Source organism: Ascaphus truei, chromosome 4 (genome assembly GCF_040206685.1).
Source record: "Ascaphus truei isolate aAscTru1 chromosome 4, aAscTru1.hap1, whole genome shotgun sequence".
Classification (NCBI taxonomy): Eukaryota; Metazoa; Chordata; class Amphibia; order Anura; family Ascaphidae; genus Ascaphus; species Ascaphus truei.
Genome location: NC_134486.1, coordinates 273387077 through 273409475, shown reverse-complemented (window position 1 = coordinate 273409475; position 22399 = coordinate 273387077).

Here is a 22399-nt window from a genome sequence, read left to right as displayed (position 1 = left end):
TCACCACGAACAAGTCTCGGACTTCGGTACTGAGGTGGAAAAGTATGAAACTGCGCACCCACAGCAGCGGAAGCATGCTTGGAGGGTGGATAGTCAAGATCGCCGGGTCTGGGCTGGAGAGAGTGGGTTAGTCTTAATACTTGCCGAGGTTGTAGGTAGGTGCCAGGAGCGTAGTCAGTGTCCGGAGTGCTGTGGTCTGGGGTTGGAGCCAGTAGAAAAGTAGTTGGCCCGATAGCCGTGGTCAGGGATGGAGAATAGCAGATGGTCAGGGGCAAGCTGGGGTCAGTAATCCAGAGAGAGGTCCTAAAGTCAAGCTCGGTCGGTACACAGAAGAGATAAGCAGCAGAGGGTTAAAGCACAACAGGAACAAGGCAAGGCAGGGACATTGGAACTCAAGGCTACCATGAACTATGCTCAGCCAAAGAATGAAAGGAAAGGCTGAGCATATATAGGAGAGCTGGACGAATAGGACTGAAGGGAGGAGCGGAGGCGCGGCCTCCGTGGAAGCAGGGATAGGCTCCAAGGTGCAGGAGACAGGTAGGAGAGAGATTAGTGTTGACGCACAGCTGGGGAGAGGTGTGCGCGCAGCGCGGAGCGGCCACGCAGTACCAGCGGCGGGAGGAGCCAAGCTCCGTGTGATCCTTGAAAGCCCTCCGTGGGCGCGCGCGCTCTGTAAGGTGTGCGGGAGGCTGTACAGCAGGAGGCTAGGAGGAAGCACGCCATGAGGAATGCGCTCTCTGACCGCTTGCAGCGGGATGCTGTGCAGCAGGAGGTAAGGAGGGAACACGCTGCAGGGGACGTGTTCCCCGATTCCTTACACACTGCCCTTTCTTCTCCCTATCTCCTGCTGGTTCATCTTCAGCACATGCACTTACAGTGCAAAGGCTGCACCGATTTTGATATTTCTCAAGGAACCAACTATCCCCAACCCTGAACATTTTGCTGGTTCCCCCCTCTGGCTGCAGGAGGTTCCTGAACCATTGCCAGATAAACTTTGATTTGCAGCCATCCGCCATGTCCCAATGCTCTCAGTGGTGTTAATCTTGTCCCTCCTGGCTGCTAAGGCCCTGGCAGGTATGACCATTGTACAAGAAGGGATATCCCCTTCTAGATGATTCAGTGGTCATTATCCAGGCTTTCGAGTGTTCGATGCTCCAAGTTGAGCACCCACTGCTGAGGCTCCCTTATGCAGATTCAGCAAGGGAAACACCCAGTGGACTGCTACCTGGGTGAATTCAGGACATTGGGTGTGGACTTTGACTGGAATGAGGGTGCCCTGAAATCTGCCTTCCGGCAAGGTCTCTCTGAAATACTCAAGGATTAACTTACTTGCAGAGACATCACAGCAGATGTAGAAGGGATGATTTCCCTCTGCTTTTCCTTGGACATCCAAAAGCGGGAGAGGCAACAGAGACACAGTAGTGCAGATTGCAATGCACTTTTACACTTACAGTAAGTGCATTCTTTTGCGCAATGATAAAAGAAAGGTCAGGAGTCCAGTCTCCTGGTAAGGAGACTTTTCCCTAGATTTACCTCCAGAAGCAGGGGGTCCCCAGCACTTAAATTAATGGGGTTTATCTCCGGAGACCCCCTGCTTAATCCTGTATAAAAACATTTTACAAAATTGCATGGATTGCCTTTTTAAGGCCCTTGGAGTATAGTGTAACTAAGATCTCTATCCAGAATGGTGAAAAAAGAGAAGAACAGTGCGCAACCAAAAATAACCAAATTGTGATACTAGAACGGTGTCTAATGGTGAATACAAGTGATTAACTTTACCCTCCTTGATAATTTGTAAGAAACAATAAAATCAAGCACAACCCTAATGTGGAAGTGATAAAATGACATAACCATACATAACCGTTGGTGAATTTGCGTATGCTGCTGGATATACGGAGTGGCTCAGACACTCCCACAAGCTAGAAACAAAAGACAAAAAACAAGCGCAAAACGCAATAGTGAAGTATATCAAAAAACTTTTAAGTGTTTAAAAGGGGTAATAAATCTGCGTACATCAAAGGATTAGAACATAAGCATTTCGTGTATCAATACACAAGCTACCACACGGTCGTCGGCAGGATAGGCGATGGTGGAGAAACCCTCAAGTAGGCGTACTTCTGCACTCTCCAGGTATTAATTGGCTCCGTTGCTGTAATCGGTCACCGGCATGCAGATCATCTCACGGCTGTTGTTGTTGTACCTCCGTGAGCAGCAGAGAGTCCTTAGCGATAAACAACCCCACTGTGTGTGTGTTTGATCAGAGTCTCTCAGTCCACACGGGAGTTAAGCCTGCACGAGCAGGAGTTACCAGTTCCTCGTCTCCACGCCTAGCAGCCCGTCGATCGGCAATGACGTTGCACCACGCGCACGCGTATGACGTCACGTAATGGGCGTATCTCCAACAGAATGCCTCCCTGATTGATAATGGAGCCTATTCCTACCACCACCCCTTTCTTAATTTATTTTTATGTTGTGATAATCATAATTAGTGTTTACAATGTATAATGGGAACTTTAGCCTGTGAATGACCTCAAAAGAATCACAGGAAAAGATGTGATATTTTAGCCTCTAATAATGGCATTTTGCAGTTGCCACAATAATTAAAGTGTAATGTTTTCTGAATTTAGGAATTGATAACCAAAAAACTCTGTGTTTTATCGCAGGTATATCAGCATGAACAATTGAATGGACAATATTTTTAGCACGTTTGAAGGAGAAGAACGGTCTTTCCCTTCATAGAGGTATATAATTAGAATCCCTTTGTAAAGTGCCCTCGAATTTTGTGCACAATCCTTCTAATAGTATTTGATTTGATATTGTAGGACATGATGCATGGAATACAATTTAATATACTGTAGAACTTTAGGTTTTTACCACTAACAGGTCATCTGAGATGAATGTTTTAACTCTTTAGAGTGTTTTAGAGGTGTAACATCTTTAAATAAAGTTACTGGGCACTAAAGCAGCCCTATGGTCATATGTGTCTACTGTGTCCACATAAACTGACTCGAGGGCAAACTCTCAATTATACTTTGATGGTGATAGATATCAGCTCTCAACAAGCAATTTGTCTGTTTAAGGGTTACTAGATTAAATGTATGGATAGCGTCATATCGAATTCAAGGGAATACTTTCTGCTTACAGTACATGTTTACATCTGTTGTAGGGGACAGTTGTCTGCCCAAACCTTGTGTTTTTGCACTGTCTGGCATTGTAAAACATAAAATGTATTCATAATGCTTTCAAATAAGCTTCCTGAGTTATTAGAGAGTGTGTCCTTTGGTTCCTGTGTGAAATATCACTATTATTTCAGAGCAGGGAATTTGCCAATTTTCTGTAAGTGACTGTACATTAGCTTCATGCCTGTGAGCAAATTAGACAGTCACTACACCTACAGTATAACAGTTACTGATTGATATAGGAGTTTCCTATATTTCCTGCCCCAAGCAATTCTAAATGCCAAAATATACCAGTAAATTAGAAAAAAAAACATCTCCTAAACCTGAGATGGTGATGTCTCTGCGCCATTATCAACTGGTACATACTGTACAATGTGGGTAAAACGTGAATTATGCATTGTGCATTGCTGCTTTAACCAAATAATGTAAACTACAACATTTCCTTAAATCCTCTGTTTGTCTACTCCCTCATCATTACTCCACACTCTTTTCCTTTTTTTACTACTAAATATTGTTCTGCCTATTTCATATGCAACTCTGACTTCATCCACCTAGCAACACTTGTATCTAATCATCTACTCCATCATTTCTTCTAACCTCCACATAAAATGCCTTTGATTTCGACTAAGGTCATACAGTTCGGACTTAAATATACCATTGAAACATTTATCTAAGACAAAATGCTATTTTTGTAAACAGACTACTTTCTTGATACACAGATTCCTTGGTGTTAGCCACTGATAACTCTAATGTTTTAATTCATCGACCCATGTGCTTTATGCGAATGTAAAAAATCACATTAAATATCATTCTCACGTAAAATACAAAAAGTATAATTTAACATGACAACAAGTTGCAGCTACATAAAATATATGTGTATAATCTAGTATGTATAGTGACGTTGACTTCATACAGTGGGATCCCAAAAATGACTACTGTTGGAAATCTATGATTTTCAGAAAATGGCAAAGATTTCCTAAATTATTCATACCTAATACTGAATTGCTGAATTTGCAATCAATTATGAGCTTACAAATAACTAACAACACAAAAGTAGAGTTTTCAGAAAATCCTGTTTATAGATAGTAAGTGAGATATGCTGAATTAACAAAGATCTCTTGAGTTATATATAAATACTAACATGCAGTAGCTCTGCCTGGATCCAACCTCTACCCAAAATACTACATAGAGGAAGTACCCATAAAGGTGCAATACTGTTTTGAGATCAAGTGAAGTTTACTTGTTTGACATAGCTGTGGCCTAGGAATTGGCTGCTAATTATCACTTCCTATAGTGGAGTATTATTCTATGAGAATTTGTTACATGAACAACACATTGGTGAATACTTTGGGGTAGATCATCAGAAATCTGTTAAATACTTCACTATATGTTAACTTCATTTAATGTATCGTTAAATGCTAATGTGGATTTTCAAAGCTTCTTAAAAGAGGCATTAGTAGCCTTCTTAAAGAAATGACAGCCTACCGTTAACTTTAAAGGATGTTAGTGCTATTGATATGCAAAAGAGATGGCTACCACTTCAACGCATATCCTCAGCAGTCCGTTACAGTTAGGCTGTGGCCTCGCTGGCGCTGACCGCACTCATGCTTGTCACCCCAAGTGCCAAGCTTGGGAGAGCGTGCATGCCTGCGCACCGTGTGAGCGTGGACGGGACAATTTAAATTGCCGAAACTAAACTTGGCAAGTGCCACGTGCTCAGCGCTAGCATGGCCACAGCCTTAACGCGTGAACTAACGTTTTTTTTTTAGATTTTGGGTATAACTGGCGTTAGGTGACTTCTCAGGCAAAAGTGAGGGAATCGCATGATACATGAACCACCCTGATTCGTTGATGTACCATGTAATTCATTCCCTTTTTTTGCGATTAGATGCCATCTCAAACGGAAGAAATCACATGGTACATGAACCAATCAGGTTGCTTCATGTACCATGCGATTCCCTCACTTTTTCTTGAGAAGTAATTTTCAGGTAAAAGTGAGGGGACCACGTGGTACATACACTGGTGACACACTTTATTCGAGCTCGGCTAGTCCCACGAATTCGGGTATACTCGGGTGTATTGAGGTTTGTGACTGTTTTCTGCCCGAGTGCATTGCGTTATTTTCCAGGCAGGGATTGAAGCATTTTATTCCCGCTGGCTGCAATACTGCACAGTATATATATATATACTGCATTACAATTCATGAATTTATGCCATTTGGTAGACACGCGAAGCATTGCAGCCTATTAAATCCTAATCATTATCATTTAACAGATCAGCCGCCCGTCAGCCAGGCATGAACCATGGCTGGGAAGGCAAACGCAACGGGGCTTGTCAGAGGTGAGGAGCGGCGCATTCCAGGTATCTGCCAGGTACATACTGGGTATTTGCTCGAATAAAGTGTGTCGCAGCAGTAAACGCATTATCTTTAAAGCAAGGAAGAAAAGAAGAAATAATTAATAAACGACTCTTTAAGCAGCAGAGGATCTAGGGCTTCGTGGCAAGTTGAGGATCTACCGACAGCCACCCTGGATGCACCAGATTGAAAAAAGGCCTTGTGTGTTTTTATTTATTTTTGTGCCTGCGAGCTTGGACTACTTTTTAATGCTTTTGTGTATTATTATTTTTTTAACTTTGCCATCGGGTTTGGATGTTTTTTGTTGCTTTTCGGGATTTTTATTGGCCATCGGGTTTGGATTGTTAAATTTCTTTTAGGGTTGGGCATCGTCCCTTTATTGGATTTATCTCAGGATGCCGCTGAGGATGGGGAGGATGGTCTCTATATTGGTTGCCAATGTGGTTATCTAGGCCCCCATTGAGGGATTATGTAGCCACAGTGACAATCAATGGATTAAAATGATATTTTTTATATGATGTAATGGTTTTTTTTTCTATGTTATAATTTTGGATGTGTTTGCCGTAATGCGTTTCAATGAGCAAAAGCCCAATTAGCCGCATTTGGCTAAAAGGGCTACTGCCTATTACTGTAGGTGGAGGATAGCTGTATGCAAATGAGTAGCCCAACTAGCATTCATTTGTCATATAATTAGCTTTATGGATATCCATTAAATCATGGGAAACTAACGTTGGTCACCTACTTTGGCAACGTCACATAAAAGTGCCAGATATAACGGAGCTTATGAGTATCTCCACCTTGGAGTTTTAACCTTTCAGTGTTACAGGAATTTGACATATATAATTTAATTGCTAAAAATAAAAGCAGTGTTATTAAAGTATACGTCTTACAGCATATATTTGGAAAGTCTAAAATAAAAATGCTCCTGTAATTATAATTTGTTGCTTTATATGTAATAAAAAATAAAGTTGCAAAGTGATATTGAATAAGTCTGAACAAGTGAGGATAACTGAATTGTTTGCGTTTTTATGCCTAAATAATTATGGCTGCAAAGCTTCTCTCAGTTAGTGACATTGGTAAACCTCAAAGTATCTGGGAAGATTAAGAAAACACATTATTTCTGATAAGATCTTTTGTAGTATGCATCAAAACCAGCTCAGTGCTGCCTGGTGGAGTGGAGAAGGTGAGAATAAAAGTGCTGAAGTTGCCACATGGACACGCTACTGCAGGTTTAAGGCCATTTCAATAGTAATAACATTTAAAATAGCTGGGGGGAACCAATATATGCTTGTAATCTGCTTCAAAGGATATCACATGGAGCTCACTTTCAAAATAGGCATTATTGGGGGGAGATGCACATTTAAGTGGGTGGTGCACTTGGAGGCCCCTATTTAAGTAAATGGAACTTAAATGCAATTTAAAAAAAACAAAAAAATGCAATATAATGTAAATGCAATATTCTCATGCAACAAGAAGTTTAATTAAAAACATATTGAATATTGACCAGAGACTTTAGACTACAAAAACAAATAATTAATACAAGTTTTAGAGTTATATATCTCTACTTCTGGGTGACAAGTTCATTTGTAAGGCCTTTTAACATTGCAAGTGAATTGAGCACCCTATGTAAGGACAGAGATAAAGGATATATACAGTAGGTACTTTATCTTGCTAATAAATACATAACTATTTATCAATAATCACATTTGAAGTAAAATTGTATGTCAAGTGAAATGTGATTTTTTTTTTATTTCTACCAGGCCCAGTTAAATAAAATGCATGAGATACCTGGTGTTATACACTTTTATCTTTCTAGCTAACAATGGCGCCAAAATTACTTAAAAGCAACAGAGGGGGAAAAAAGTCCCATCTGATAACGTTAGGTTCCACAAACACTTCTATCACAGAGAGATTAGATAACGATTAAGAAAACCCTCCAAAGTGATTCGTTAGCATGGAAACACGCACATTTAAAAATATATTTTTCAAAGTAGTCATACTGTAGATTTTTTAGGGCACCAATCACATGCCATTAAAAACCAGCATGTATGTCATTGCCATTATTGCGCTTTGGTCGTAATGAGGGACTCTGCCTAAACACTAAGGGCTCTACAGAATGTATCAAAGGTAAAATTTAGGTGCACAGATTGTTCTCCGCCAGCGTTTAGCTGCTACTCACTTTGCCGCCTAACCCTTAATCTTAACCTCTAATACTAACGCTACTCTCTACCCTAAAAACTTTACCCTAATCCCCTACCCCAATCATCTTAACCCCTTGCCCAAAAACCCTAACCTAAGCCCCTTGACCCAATCCCCTACTCTAAAAACTTAACCCCTTACACTAAAACCAATATCGTCAATCCCTTACCCGAACCGCTAAATGAACCCTAAAATTAATTTACCTTGGTGAAGCAGCTGGAAGCTGCGGTGAAGGGTCACTCTGCAGCCAAACACCGGCAGAGACTTCGTCGCAGTGAGAAGGCTGTGACCAAATGTCCCATTTTGTGTGTATATACCTGCGCTAAATAGCATCTATCTATTAATCTGAGTTGCGCCATGTTAAGGTATGTTTGTGTCTGTCTGTGACGCAAATTGGCGTCGGCTTATGTATTAAGAAATGTGTGGCTTGCTTTACTTTTCTGGAAAGTTTTCTGTGTTGTTTTTTTTCCGTCAACTTAAAAGTGGCATAAGACTCTTTTTTGGGGTGCACTATACTAGCACAGCATGCGCCAACTTTTACAACAGTAGAAATATAATTACTAAATACAGTATGTTGTGTTTTCAGACAGGAAAAAAATAATACTTTCTTTTACGCATCAGCCCAGAAATTCCTTCTTGATACATAGACCTCTTATTTGACTTGTCTTTTATTTGATTTAATAGATTTTGATATGTTTGTTAGCTTTTTAAATTTAGGCCCAAAAGCCTAAGTTCCTCACAAATGCCACAGAATATACAATACACTTGTCACACCGTTTTCTTTCAGGCTTAACTTAAAATGAAAGATGAGGCAGTGCTCAAAAAGTTACAGTGATTCGGTTTGAGTTGTAAGGCACTTATTAGTAAATATGCAGCAATTACTGTAAAAAGCCACTAAAAAAAGTCAGTGACTGTTAACGCTGGTGTGTGACACCCTGCATCTTGGCTTAGTGAATGCCAGCCATTGTGCCATAAAGTTAATGGGGACAAAAGGGTAACTGTAGTTTCCTTAAATCTGTGTTTAATACTTATCTTTATTTTCCTAGGAGCCACAAGTATTTCTTTATGAAAAAAAAAAATATTGGAACAGAGCTGTCTGGGGATAAAACATCATTAGTTACAGCGTACAGTTTGTTTGAAATATGCGTTCCAGTACTTTAATATCTAAGTACCGGCTTGTGGAAAACTAATTACCGAACCACTGAGAGTTTCATAATGTCCTGCATTTAAGTCCTGAGCATCATACATAATGCATGGGAAGCCGTCTCTGCTCACTGATTACAGAACACTGTCATTAAGTGAGCAAATTAAAGATGTGAATAATTCACAGGCTGAGCTTATTGTCAGTGCTTCATTGTGAAATTAGAATTTCTAAATAATAAGTACAGCATCTTTTTTTAACCCAATTATAATAGTGAACATCTTGAGACTGAATATTACAATCAAAATTATTGCCTTATTCTTTTGCTTCACAACAGCCAAATTAAATATTGCACTTAATTTTGTAACATTAATTGCTTCATTGCGATAAACTACTGTTTTAATCAAAGTTCAAATATTTACATGCAAGCTAAAACACACATGCCGCTTCAGTTAAAGCTCTTAGCTTCTAAATCTTTCACAAAGGGTTGACAACGGCACTGTTGAAGGACTTTCTCAACCGAAATATTATGTCAGGTGCAAACCGAATAAAAGATTATTGCTAAAGTAACTGCGGTAACCTTCTGATGTGTGAGCACGCAACACACGTTTGCTGCTGTTTTATTGGTGTACCTTTCATCCCTGTAGAAACAAACCCATTTTGCCTGCCTGCTATTATTGACCTAAAGTGCTGGTCTGAAAATGAACATGTAGAAAAAAGCTTGATAATATTATGACTACATAAACGAGCTGATGCAATTCTCTTACCTCGGGGTCACCATTAGAGAAGATGAGATATTTCTTATGCTCCGCAGGTCAGCAAGAGGTCCAAGACAAACCATGTTGATATGCTGTAAGAACAGTATGCTGCCATGTTAAATAAAATGTAAAAAAATGATTTCAAAATACGTGGTTTCCCTTTTTCTGTAGAGCAAAATCAGAAAATATATGTTGGCCACTGCATGCTGTTTTGTCTTCATCTTCAAGGTAGGTTCCACAGATTGAAGAAGTTAATGAGAGGGAGAAAAATACAGCATTGCAAAGAAGATGCAGTATGTCTTTACCGAGCAGAAGATGCATTTATCTATTTTCTTTTCTGTCGAGATTCATTTGATTGTAGGCATGTATGTGAAAATTAGGAAGGTGGCTATCGGAAGGCACTCACTATGCCCGGAGAGATGGGGAGAGACAGAGAGAGGGAGAAGGAAAGAGAAAGGGATGTCAGTGCAGATGAATCTGCATATGGAAATCAGGGTAATCCTGGGTACAGTTTTATTTAACTATGATGTAGTGTTTTTTTAATTAGACTGGAACCTAGACTATGAAGAGCGAGATAGGGGAGGGAATAGAATGAGAATACTGAGGCTAATGGGAAAGAAAAGCAGCAAGAAACACACTGCACCTCGGGATTCATTGTTTCTAAACTTTTGTATTACAGAAAAGTAGACATGATGTCTAAAACCGTACCAATTAATTTCAATCACAAGTCATTTTTCTTTCAACAGACATCCCAAAAATCGTTTGTTTTTTTTTGCACTGATTTATATTATTAACCCTTTAAACGCTCGAGGGGCAAGCTTGTATGTATATCTTTATTTATATAGCGCCATCCTGGTACATAGCGCTTTACAATACACGTGACATCATATTATAACATAATAGGCAGAAGCGCTTGAAACATAAAAGAATAGGAAAAGAAGTCCCTGCCCGAAGAGTTTACAATGTAAGTGGTAAGGGGGGGAGAAGTTACAGAGTTACTTGTTATCATGTGGATTATGTCACACCATGTCTGTTTCACCTACTGTAACTTTCATTGTGAGAAAAATGTAGGAGGCCAATGTAGCTACAAAGTATAGAACAAACACATAATTTGTACATTTTGTAATACAGGTACTGTATGCGGAATTGGATAGACTTGTTTTAGGACTCTATGCACCATGATATACATACTGTAAGTCATGACCTACCTTCAAAAGTTGAAAACATCTGAAAATCTACATATTTACAAAATGTTTTGTTGCCCCATTAGATTTATATACTTACAATGATATAATGCTAATCATCATTTTGTGAACTTTAAAATGGGCTGTAAGCCTTTCAGTGCTGGAGGGCCCAAGGCACCAGAGTGCAACAGCCCAGCTAACACCTCACGATCAAATGATCACGACAAAGTCAATGATGTAGCCATTATGTCCTGGGGTCTCTGAAGTGCCTGACCCCATGACGTCTCAGCTACCCCACATTTCAAACTTCCAATTGTACAGAGGGTAAATTTGATTGAAAATTCAGATTATTCCGAACCTCGGCTCAGCCCTGCGTGCCTGACTGGAACATGGGACTAAACCTTGTTTTCATTTCACTTCAGGAGGCAACATCTTGAGAACAAGTGCTCTTGCTGTATTTCCCTTTAAAGTAGCGCCTCGCTTCACTTGCCTTCATCTCGCGGCAACAAGCAGAGGGAGAGGGAGAGGGAGAGGGAGAGGGCGAGAGAGAGGAGGAGGAGGAGGAGGAGGAGGAGGAGGAGGAGAGAGAGAGAGAGAGAGAGAGAAAGAGGGGAAGAGGGGAAGAGGGGGAGAGGGGGAGAGGGGGAGAGGGGGAGAGGGGGAGAGGGGGAGAGGGGGAGAGGGGGAGAGGGGGAGAGGGGGAGAGGGGGAGAGGGGGAGAGGGGGAGAGGGGGAGAGGGGGAGAGGGGGAGAGAGGGAGAGAGGGAGAGAGGGAGAGAGAGAGAGAGAGAGAGAGAGAGAGAGAGAGAGAGAGAGAGAGAGAGAATGAATAAAGGGTACAGAGAGAAATCATTAAAAAAGATTACACATATATATATATATATAATGTGTGTGTGTAACTTGGTATGTTCCATAGTACCTGTCTTTTACCTCATAGTGTATCTGCTATGTAAGTCCTGTTAAGTTCCAGGCAGTAGCAGGTTAATCTAGGGGGTAAACAGGACTACATATATATGTAACCCTCCTTGCCCGGCTCAAATGCGTTTACATCGAGTTTGATACATACACATGGCTGTGCTCAGTCACTCATAACTTTTCAGGGTGCTGGCTTGGCATGGAGATGCAGATAGAATAATGATGGGAGCCAGGAACTTTTATAGTACAAACCAGAGCTTTATTCACAGCCGTTTGTAATGTTTGCCACAGAACAGACAGACTTCACTTCAAACATTAACAGGTGTCAAACAATATGGTTACTCCGTGTTTCTTCTCCTGGTAACTCTCACTCATACACTGCGGAGGTACTTATGCTTATTTCCCTAAGTATTGTTTAGATTTGCAATTTTCTGCATTGCACGAAGTGGTTTACCCCCCGAAACCCACCCACCTCTCTATTATGTGTATGTTCACATTTAGGACTGTGTCCTTTTATGTATCAGCATATTTCTTTTTGATATTGTGTCATTTATGCTATGCGCTGTTTTGCTATATAAAAGTTTTTTTGGGCATATCCAAATCTCCTCTATTCATTTTGAGTGCTAGGAACTCCTTTGTTATTTTGGAAAATACTATTATCTGATGACTATCCTGTTTCGGTGCACAGCATTTAGTCTATAATTCTTGGATCGGAAGTTTACTTTACACCTTCCGGTGGGGCCAATCCGATTAAGCTCTGGAGCTTCCACACTGAGCACATGCTTTTCTTCTGGCCAGAGAACAATCTCATGCCATTACTATGGGCTCTAACTATATACAGTAGGGCACGTTCCTTAACTGAAAACAATAAATGGTGACAGGACATCCTTAAAACACACACATAACACATCTATTTATAGTACTCATGGTGAGGCTTCAGTCTGAACTCTGAGGAACCTGTTTCAAGAGAATTGGATGGAGCTATATATACCCTTCTATCCCCTATAGTGACATCACAAGACATACTGTACACAGAAGTGGAGTATATAAATAAACTAAATATATAAATTAAATATAATAGCAATAGGTGAGTATATATGAGCACTTTGTGGGTATCTACAAGTGTTATAAATAATAAAAATGTACTGTACACATCTCAGTCATGCTCACTGTTGCACATAAAGGGCCATATTCACAAAGCAATCTTCTGCCACAAGACACATTCCAGTGCTGGGAGGTGTCTTAAACCTATAGCATAGCCTCAGGCCGTTATCCTTCTGTTGGGCCTTCACAATATAAGTCCTGGTAGGTACAGGCACTGTGAATGGTAAATTCTCTCATGAAGGCCTAGCTTGTTATTGCAACCTGGATGCATAGTTACTGTATCCGGGGCGAGCCTAGCAACAACCTGAGAGTGTCATCCTGGGGAGGATACTGGTTGGGTCACATGCAGTTAATGTAATGCCGATCAGTATCAGACCTGCCGTGTTATGGGGCAGGGTTACAAGCCCATCCCCTGGGTATATACTGACACTCTCCCATAAGTCAGGAGTCTGTCTCCCCTCCCCCTGAGGAGTGGGATTGTGTGTGTGTCTTTTGCACCATCAAGGATAAGGAGCTGGATGGGGCGTGGAAGGCCTTATACAAAAGGGAAGGCTGTGACTTCTGGCTGATTACAATAAATATCAGTTGAACCATCTCTGTGTGGCTAAATGACTGGGCTACTAAGAAGTGTCAACATGGACCATCCTAGTCATCTCAGGATCCTCACTGGCTGGAGGCGATGTAAGCAGAGATGAACCACCCTGAAAACCTGTCCTGATATCTCCCCACAACACCGTGGAGCACTCAGAGCCCCCTTTTCCAGCCAAACAGGTATGTACCGCACCAGCACACCAGGTAGCCGGATGATCTCACTTAGGGTTGAGGAACAGGTGTTACAAATGGAGGCGCTGCTGAGATCAGCATCAGGACAGGTTTTTACAACTGGACTTTTATTCACAAGAACTGTGTTTGTTTGTGACTGTGCTGTTAGGACTCAGTGAGTGCTGGGGAGTGGGGTCTAGGCCTTGTAGCCCTGCACTACCCTCTTCTGATATAGCTGGTAGGTATCTTAGGGGGGTCGATGAGTCTTCCTGCTTGAAGAGCTGCACTGTACTCTGGCAGTCCTTTAAGTGTGGGGCTGCCGCACAGCGACCTACACAATGAAGAAATGTGGGGACAGCTCTCTGATGCGACACCAGGGAGGTTGTTGCCCAACCATCCTCAGCTAAGAAGAAAGGTTTGGGGGTAGTTCCCTGAGGCGTCTCCAGGGAGCCTACTGCCCAGCCATGCTACCAGAAGAAAGGTGGGGACAGTTCCCTGAAGCGACACCGGGGAGCCTGTTGCCCATCCAACTATGAAGGTGGTGGGGGTAGTTCTGCAAGGCGCCACCGTGGAAACTACTGCCTACCCAACTTTAACCCTAGGTATGATGTGGCAGGCATCTGAGGAGAGGCTCGCCTGGCTGTAACCAATCAAAGGCGATATGAACTGGCCAATGTAAATCTTGCCTACGAGCTCCATCTCTGTAACAGCTTTCCCTGGCCAACGCATTACTGCCCGCTGGGTAGGCTCCACAGAGTTTGGCTAAACACAGGGTCTCACCCGCTGAGAGCCCATCCGCAGATCTGTTCCTCTGCCCTTCTCCACCTGCCAGATGGTCGGAGACCTAGTCCATCCGTCCCTTTGATCCGCCATTGCCATGCAGGCACCTCGGCTAATCTTATTACCAGGGCTGCCTTCATAGCAATGGATTACACAATCAATGTAGTTGTATCACAAAATGAGAACTTGAGCTCTAAAACATGGATTCTAAAACTTGGTTTTAAAACAGGCTCCTGCACTGTGTTTTAAAACAGGGGTTGTAGGACTTGCTGGCGAGGCAATGATATTACATACAGTAGGGTTATGTTATTACTCCAAAATACACCATCTTTATACATAGACGCGTACCCGCAACACGTGCACGATTCGCGGGTACAATTACAGTACTACAGGTAGGACCGGTCAGCAATACTTTACACACATTTGAACCCTTTTTGACTCCCAACGTCCACCCTTAAATTCCTGTTCCCAAAGTCCCGGTCCTGCAGCTATTTCCCATAAAGAGTCTAACACACACAAGTTTAGAACTATGGGTAGGAAAGGAAGGGAGGGTACGGAAAAGAAAGCACTCCCGCATCAGCCTAGAAACAGAAATGCGAGCTGTGGTGCAATAGAGATAATAGGTATATATATATATATACTGGAAATAAGAAAGAAATCCCTGTTTGAATGCACTCACCGTATAATATAGTGAGTTTATATCAATAAAACCTTTTAATAGTAACAATTTAAAATGGTAGTGAAAATGGGATTGGTAGTATTAAGTCCGTGACAAATCCCTTAAAACAACACACTGATGATTAGCATATATCTAAAACTAATATAGCAGTAGATAGTATGCTGACCCTCTTTGAAACAAGTGTATACCTTCAACGGAGTCTCGTTAAAGTAATCTCCTATTCAATGATGTGTCTAGACCTGATAGTATATACCTGAATTGATGTAAATATACATATGAATATGTTTTTCTAAAACCCTGGGATGATTAGTGCAGCCCAGAGCACTGAGTCACCTATTGGTGCAAAAAAAAAAAAAAATCCCTGTGTAAGGACAGGTCTGAAAGGAGTAATCATGGATTTTCCCTGCTTCAGACATTTGCCCTGTCAGTGAAGGTAGGTCACCTGACCCTGTCTCCATTCAAGAGACATAGGGGCGGTTCCTGCTGGAAGCTACAAAGAGCAGTGTCACTTGCTATTTAGTCTGACAGAGTTGAGTAGTGAGTTAGGAGCCTGAGGAGTAGAGCTGCTAGATTTAGGTGGACCATGTACCTCTCACCCTGCATAGGGGGTGAGGGAAGAGCTAGCCCCACTCTGGGTGGCCCTTAGGCCCAGAGTGGAGGCGGTGGTTATCCTGAAGGAGGACAGCGGGCTGGCTGTGTATATGTAAGGAATCGGGGGCCATGTCCCTTGCGGCGTGACCCCTCCTTACCCACTACCAGTATTGCAGCGGCTGCTGCCCCTGCCCCCCATCGCTATCCATGCCGCTGCCCAGCGCATACCTTGAACTCCGCCGCAGCCACCATCTTGGATTCTGGTGCTGGTGTTACAGAGCGCGCGCTTCCTTCAAGGATTTATAGCGCGTACATTATGCCTATATCTATATATAGATAAAACGGAAGTCCCTCCAGGAAACCGAGGCCTCCTGCTGTCTATTAGCTCTCTCTGCCAGGACTCTACGCCACACTTAGGCTAAAGCAGAGCAGGCATCTTTCCCACTGAGAGCTAATTGAGAGGAACGCAGCTTGTGGGAGGCTCGGCGAAGCAGATCAGTGGATATATCGTTTTGGCTCTATTGGTGGTGCAGCAGCTAGAGGCAGGCAGGCGAGGCCTCGGTTTCCTGGAGGGACTTCCGTTTTGTGCGGGACACCAGACCGGGTGAACGTCACTTCCGGTAGAAGGAGACCGCGCACGAGAGGACACCATTGCTGGCTCGAACGTTACCACTGGCTTATGAGGGCCTATCTCATAACTGCATTGAAATACCGCTATACTTGTGAGTGGGCATTTGTCTGGTTTTAAATGTTCCATAAAATTATTGTTAAACTTTAATGTACTAGGTGTGCGCCTGTTTTCTTTTCTTTTTTCTTATATATATATATATATTGTGGCAGGACGGCCTCGCGGCGGGGTCAGTAAGACGCTTGACATGATGGGAAACTTTAAACACTAGTGGTTTATTAGCCACAACCAAAATAAGTACGGGTGCACTGTCCCTTTAAGAAACTACTTTCTTGCAAATTAAAGCCTAGTCCCGTTAGGGACACTAACTCACTTCTTGAGCCCTTACTAACAGGACAGCCAGCTAATCTGGTCATGCCCAAAACATGCTACACAAACGATATCCAATAAGCATAATAAGAATAAAGTCTTATCTGTTTCAGCTCCAAACAGCAAACAGGAACACGGTTCCGGGGAGCAGGCTGTGTCCAGCCTCGCAGCAATGTTTACACTGGCGACACACTTTATTCGAGCTCGGCTAGTCCCATGAATTCGGGTATACCCGGGTGTATTGAGGTTTGTGACTGTTTTCTGCCCGAGTGCATTGAGGTATTTTCCAGGCAGGGATTGAAGCATTTTATTCCCGCTGGCTGCAATACTGCACAGTATATATATATATACTGCATTACAATTCATGAATTTATGCCATCTGGTAGACACGCGAAGCATTGCAGCCTATTAAATCCTAATCATTATCATTTAACAGATCAGCCGCCCGTCAGCCAGGCATGAACCCAGGCTGGGAAGGCAAATGCAACGGGGCTTGTCAGAGGTGAGGAGCGGCGCATTCCAGGTATCTGCCAGGTACATACTGGGTATTTGCTCGAATAAAGTGTGTCGGTGCAGTATCTTTATCCTGGGTTGGGGTCCCAGCTGGTCCCAGCAGCAAAGCTCCTCGCAGGACTGGGGACCAGAGCAGCAGCAGCTGCTACGGCTTCCAAGCCGGGAGAGTTCTCTCCACCTTCCTGTGGAAAAACAAGCTCACCTTGTGTGAGCAACTTCCTGCTTTTTAAAGCACTTGTTTCACTGATAGTTCAGCCCCTGTTTAATTAGGCTGCAGGTGTGCTTCTTTCTGTCTGAGGAGATTAACACTCTGTGAACTGGCTGCAGCGTCTCTCCATTCACTATTCCAGCCTACTGAGTTAGTGACTCTGTCACATATCCCTCTCCCCAGCGAAACATTGTCCTGTGGAGCGGCCCGTGCACCATTCCCGTGCACCAGCATCTTCGTCGAAAATGTCTGACGTCGGCCCTTCCCTCCCCCCCTTTTTTTTTCTTGCCTTCCAATTTAGGCATTTTCTTTTTGGGGTAATTACCAGGCCACCTGGGTCTGAAGACTGGTACCTCCCTATCTCTTTGTCTTGTGCCAGTTTCAGTTTAAGGTTGATGCTCCGCTTTTGTTGTATCTCTTCTTGACAAGGTTCCTGAGCATCCTGCTGTCTATTAGCTCTCTCTGCCAGGACTCTACGCCACGCTGTGACCTTGATCTGTAAATCCTGAAGATGCATTGTTGTCCTTGTCCTCTTGTGCTCAGAGTCTCCCTTATCCTGTAGAAGAGCATTGACCTCGGTCAGCTCATTGCATACACTCGCCAGTGACTGTTTGGCCTTCTCTTTTGCACCTTTCTTCCTCAGTGTACCTTCAGTGTTGGGTTCCACACCATTTATCTTCAGTACTTCAACTTGGTCGGGATTCCTTTTAACCTGAAGTACACCCCATGGCACCTCCCTTTTACGGTCAGCAGACTCATAGGCTTGGGCCTTTCTGTCTTGACTCTTTAACTTACTCTGTTGGGAGATTTGCTGGACTATCTGTGCGGTCTTTCTCCCCTTATGATCACGGGCACACTTCCATCTCATTCGCGGCTGTCTCTTCACAGTGGCTGCCCTCATGGCAAGGAATCCACTTTGTTTCCCTGGGCACTGTAGTTTGATTGGATTCTTACTGTGCTAGTGCATCGCAATTTGGCCTTCGCATTCCGTGCCTTGTGGAAAGTAGACTGTAGTTCTGCAACGGTATCACGGCCATGCTTCCTGGAGTGCCTCCCTTGTTTTATGTCTACCGCCACCTTTTCCTTGGACTGCTTCAGTAACCCAAACGTCTGTCTTGGGGTTGCAAGCTTTTCCTCCAGCTTCATCTGAGAAACCTCCTGCTGGTCAGCCGTAGAGTCCAACGTAGCATCCCGCTCAGTCTTCAGAGCCTCAAGCTCCTTGACCAGGTCACACTTTTGTTTCTCCGCCATCTTGCGGCCAGCACACTCAGACTCCAGGTCCTTCCTCAGGTCTTGAAGCAGTCCTTCTGCCTTTCTTCTTTCACTCAGTGCGGCTGCTAGTTCATCTTCGTTAGAATTGAGTCGCGATTCTACGTCTCCTAGCAGACTCAGAGCAAGGCTTAAATCTGTCTCTCTTTCTTTATTCTGGACCTGCAGCTGCTGGTGCTCCTCCCGGACCTTGTCTAGCTCCAGCTGTAGCCGGGCCCCCTCATTGGTCGTGTAGTCCAGCCGCTTGTGGATATCAGCCATCTCGGTTTCATGGTGCAACATCAGGCAAGCCACCTGTCGGACGGTCACCTTCTCCCACTCGGCGAGCTGTATCTTGCACTCAGCAACCTGCATTTGCAGCTCTTCAATCTGATGCTGCCAGTCCCCTCTCAGGGCCTTCACCTCTTCCCGGTGCTTACTCTGGGTTTGCATCAACGCCTCCTCCATCTTTTTGAGCTCTGCAGTTCTTGTCACCAGTATCGCTGTTGCTTCTGTCTTCCAGGCTTCTTTCTCCTTGGCATACTGACTCATGGAGATGGAGTTGCCTCTCTGCTTCTCCACCTCTTGCTCCAGTCTTTGGACCTTCTCATGTTCCCTCTCACACAGAGTCACCTGGCTTCTAAGCTCCGCCTCCAGCGATGCTCTTGTGGCGCTCAACGTGATCTTCAGCTGCTCCAGGGCGAGGCATTCTTTTTCCAGCATTTTCTCTGCATTCTGCAGAGCAGCCTGTACTTCATTTTTTTCTTGCGCCAATTGCGTCTTCACTTTCTGCGCTTGGTGAAGCTTCTCAGTCCCATCACTGACCTGACCAGTCAGGTTTAAAACCTCTTCCTTCAGGTTTATATTCTCCATTTTCACAGTCTCTATATCCCTTAGGACCGTTTCATTGGCTTTCTTCAAAGTACCCAGCTCTGCCCCTAGCGATGCTCTTGTGGCGTACAGCGTGGCCCTCAGTTCCTCATGCTGTTCTGTGGGGACATACTGGGTACTCAGCCGTTCCTGTAGCACTCGCTGCTTCTCCTTGGCTTCTTGCAGACTTTCATGTAGCTCTTGCAGCTGGCTCTGCAATAAGTGTGTTGCCTGTGTGTGCTGCTGCAGGGAGACACGTTGCATCCTCTCTGCATTCTGCAGTGCTTCCTGCACCTCTAGCTTTTCCTGGATCAATTGCTTCTCCACTTTTCCTGCTTGGTGGAGCTTCTTATCACCTTTACTGATTTGATCAGTCAAGTCTGAATTTTTCTGCGTCAGACTTACATTCTCCTTCCTTACAGTCTCTAAATCCCTCAGGGCATTCTTATGGGTTTCCTTCAACATACCCAGCTCTGTGTTTAGACTGTGGCCCTCCTGGCGTGAGAGCTCCAGCTCTGTTTTGAGCGTGCTAGCTTCTTGGTGAGAAACTTCTAAGTCTTTGATGAAGTTTTGCACATCTCTCTGGGACATCTCATAGCATAGTCTCCAGTCAGGACTTGTTCTCTCTGATTCCATGTTAGCAATTGCGGTGTTGGCTTTATTCAAGCTTGTCGTCAGCTCCTCCAACTCACTCTGCAAGAGTTGCTCTGTTTTCTTTAAAGCCGCATACTCATGTATAGCTGGGAGTATACACCTCTGTACCTCTGCATTAGCTTCTCGCTCCCTATTCAATTGTTTCTGCAAGACATCATAATCACGCTGGGCAGTTTGGAGTGCAGAAGGCCTCTTTTCCCTGGATCAAGGATTCAGTTTCCCTTTGCTCCTCCTTTTCCTTTGCCACCGTTCCTGTGACAATTCTGCCGGTCACTCCGGTCTGCAGCACATCTCGGCGCCTTTCTGACGCATGTCCTGACAGCACAGGTTCAAGTGGCTTGGTCACTTCCCCTGTGATTTGAGGAACAGTTTTCTTTTTCTTCTTTCTTTTTGCTTTATTAGCTCCAGAGATATCAGTGGTGCTGGGCACACGCTCACTGGTATCAGCTTCCACATCTTGCTTGCACTCATAGGGCGTTGCTTGCTTTTGCAGCTGTTTGTCTTTGAAAATTTTGGGGCACACATCTTCCATGTGACCTACTTTATGACAGGCCCAGCATACTAAATTTATCTGTGGGTACGGCTCTCCTCCAGGGGCCACATACGAGTCGTCATCATCATCATCATCGTATGGCCTGAAGGGACACTGTTTTGTATGGTTATGTACATTGTAAAACTGACACATGACGGCGGCCATTTTAAAACCCCGGATTTTTTTTTTTCTTCTTCACACCCGACGAGGCAGACTTTGCACAACACACGTAACTTGTATGGGCTTTACAATCTTTGAACCTTCTGGGTTCTTCTTAGGGCAACATCTTTGCCAAAATTCATTTTCACTTTCTTTTTTACCAGACAGGGCAAACTTTGCTCACAGCACTTGCTAGCTGCAAATTCACTCACTTCAGCAAAAGGCATTAGCTTTACACAGCAATCCTTTCATACCCGACGGGGCAAAATTTACACTCAGCGCTTGCTAGCTGTAACTTCCATGCTTCAGCAAAAAATATTTTTTTTTTTCCGCTTGAGTTCAGTGTCTCAACACATCTTCATCTACTGACCCCCAGAGGCGTAGCATCCCACTTCTGACACCACATGTGGCAGGACGGCCTCGCGGCGGGGTCAGTAAGACGCTTGACACGATGGGAAACTTTAAACACTAGTGGTTTATTAGCCACAACCAAAATAAAGTACGGGTGCACTGTCCCTTTAAGAAACTACTTTCTTGCAAATTAAAGCCTAGTCCCGTTAGGGACACTACTCACTTCTTGAGCTCTTACTAACAGGACAGCCAGCTATCTGGTCATGCCCAAAACATGCTACACAAACGATATCCAATAAGCATAATAAAACTAAGTCTTATCTGTTTCAGCTCCAAACAGCAAACAGGAACACGGTTCGGGGAGCAGGCTGTGTCCAGTCTCGCAGCAATTGTTTATCTTTATCCTGGGTTGGGGTCCCAGCTGGTCCCAGCAACAAAGCTCCTCGCAGGACTGGGGACCAGAGCAGCAGCAGCTGCTACGGCTTCCAAGCCGGGAGAGTTCTCTCCACCTTCCTGTGGAAAAACAAGCTCACCTTGTGTGAGCAACTTCCTGCTTTTTAAGCACTTGTTTCACTGATAGTTCAGCCCCTGTTTAATTAGGCTGCAGGTGTGCTTCTTTCTGTCTGAGGAGATTAACACTCTGTGAACTGGCTGCAGCGTCTCTCCATTCACTATTCCAGCCTACTGAGTTAGTGACTCTGTCACAATATATATATATATATATATGGAATAAATCGCATCTACACAACGGGGAGGGACAAGCACAGATAACGTTTCAAGATGCACTGTTTTTAAGTAAACCCTTTGCTTGCTTTATTCAGTGAAACACCGCTGGAAGAAGAGATCAGTGTATCTCGAAGCTCGCAAAAATAAAAGCATTTAGTTAGCCACGGATCAGCATTGTCTATTCATTTTTTATTATATATATATATATATATATATATATATATATATATATATATATATATATATATATAGTGTTCGACAAATCACCCAAAAACCTACTCGCCAACCAAAAATCTACTCGCCACCTAGTCCCGCCCCCAACCCCGCCCCTAGCCCCGCCCCCAACCCTAGTCCCGCCCCCAACCCCGCTTTAAAATAAAATATATAAATAAAATACATTTAATAAATTCCTAGTCAGAACAACATTCATTTTTAACATAAATGTATTTATTGTATTACATTATACTACAATTAGGCCTTGTTACGTGTGTGT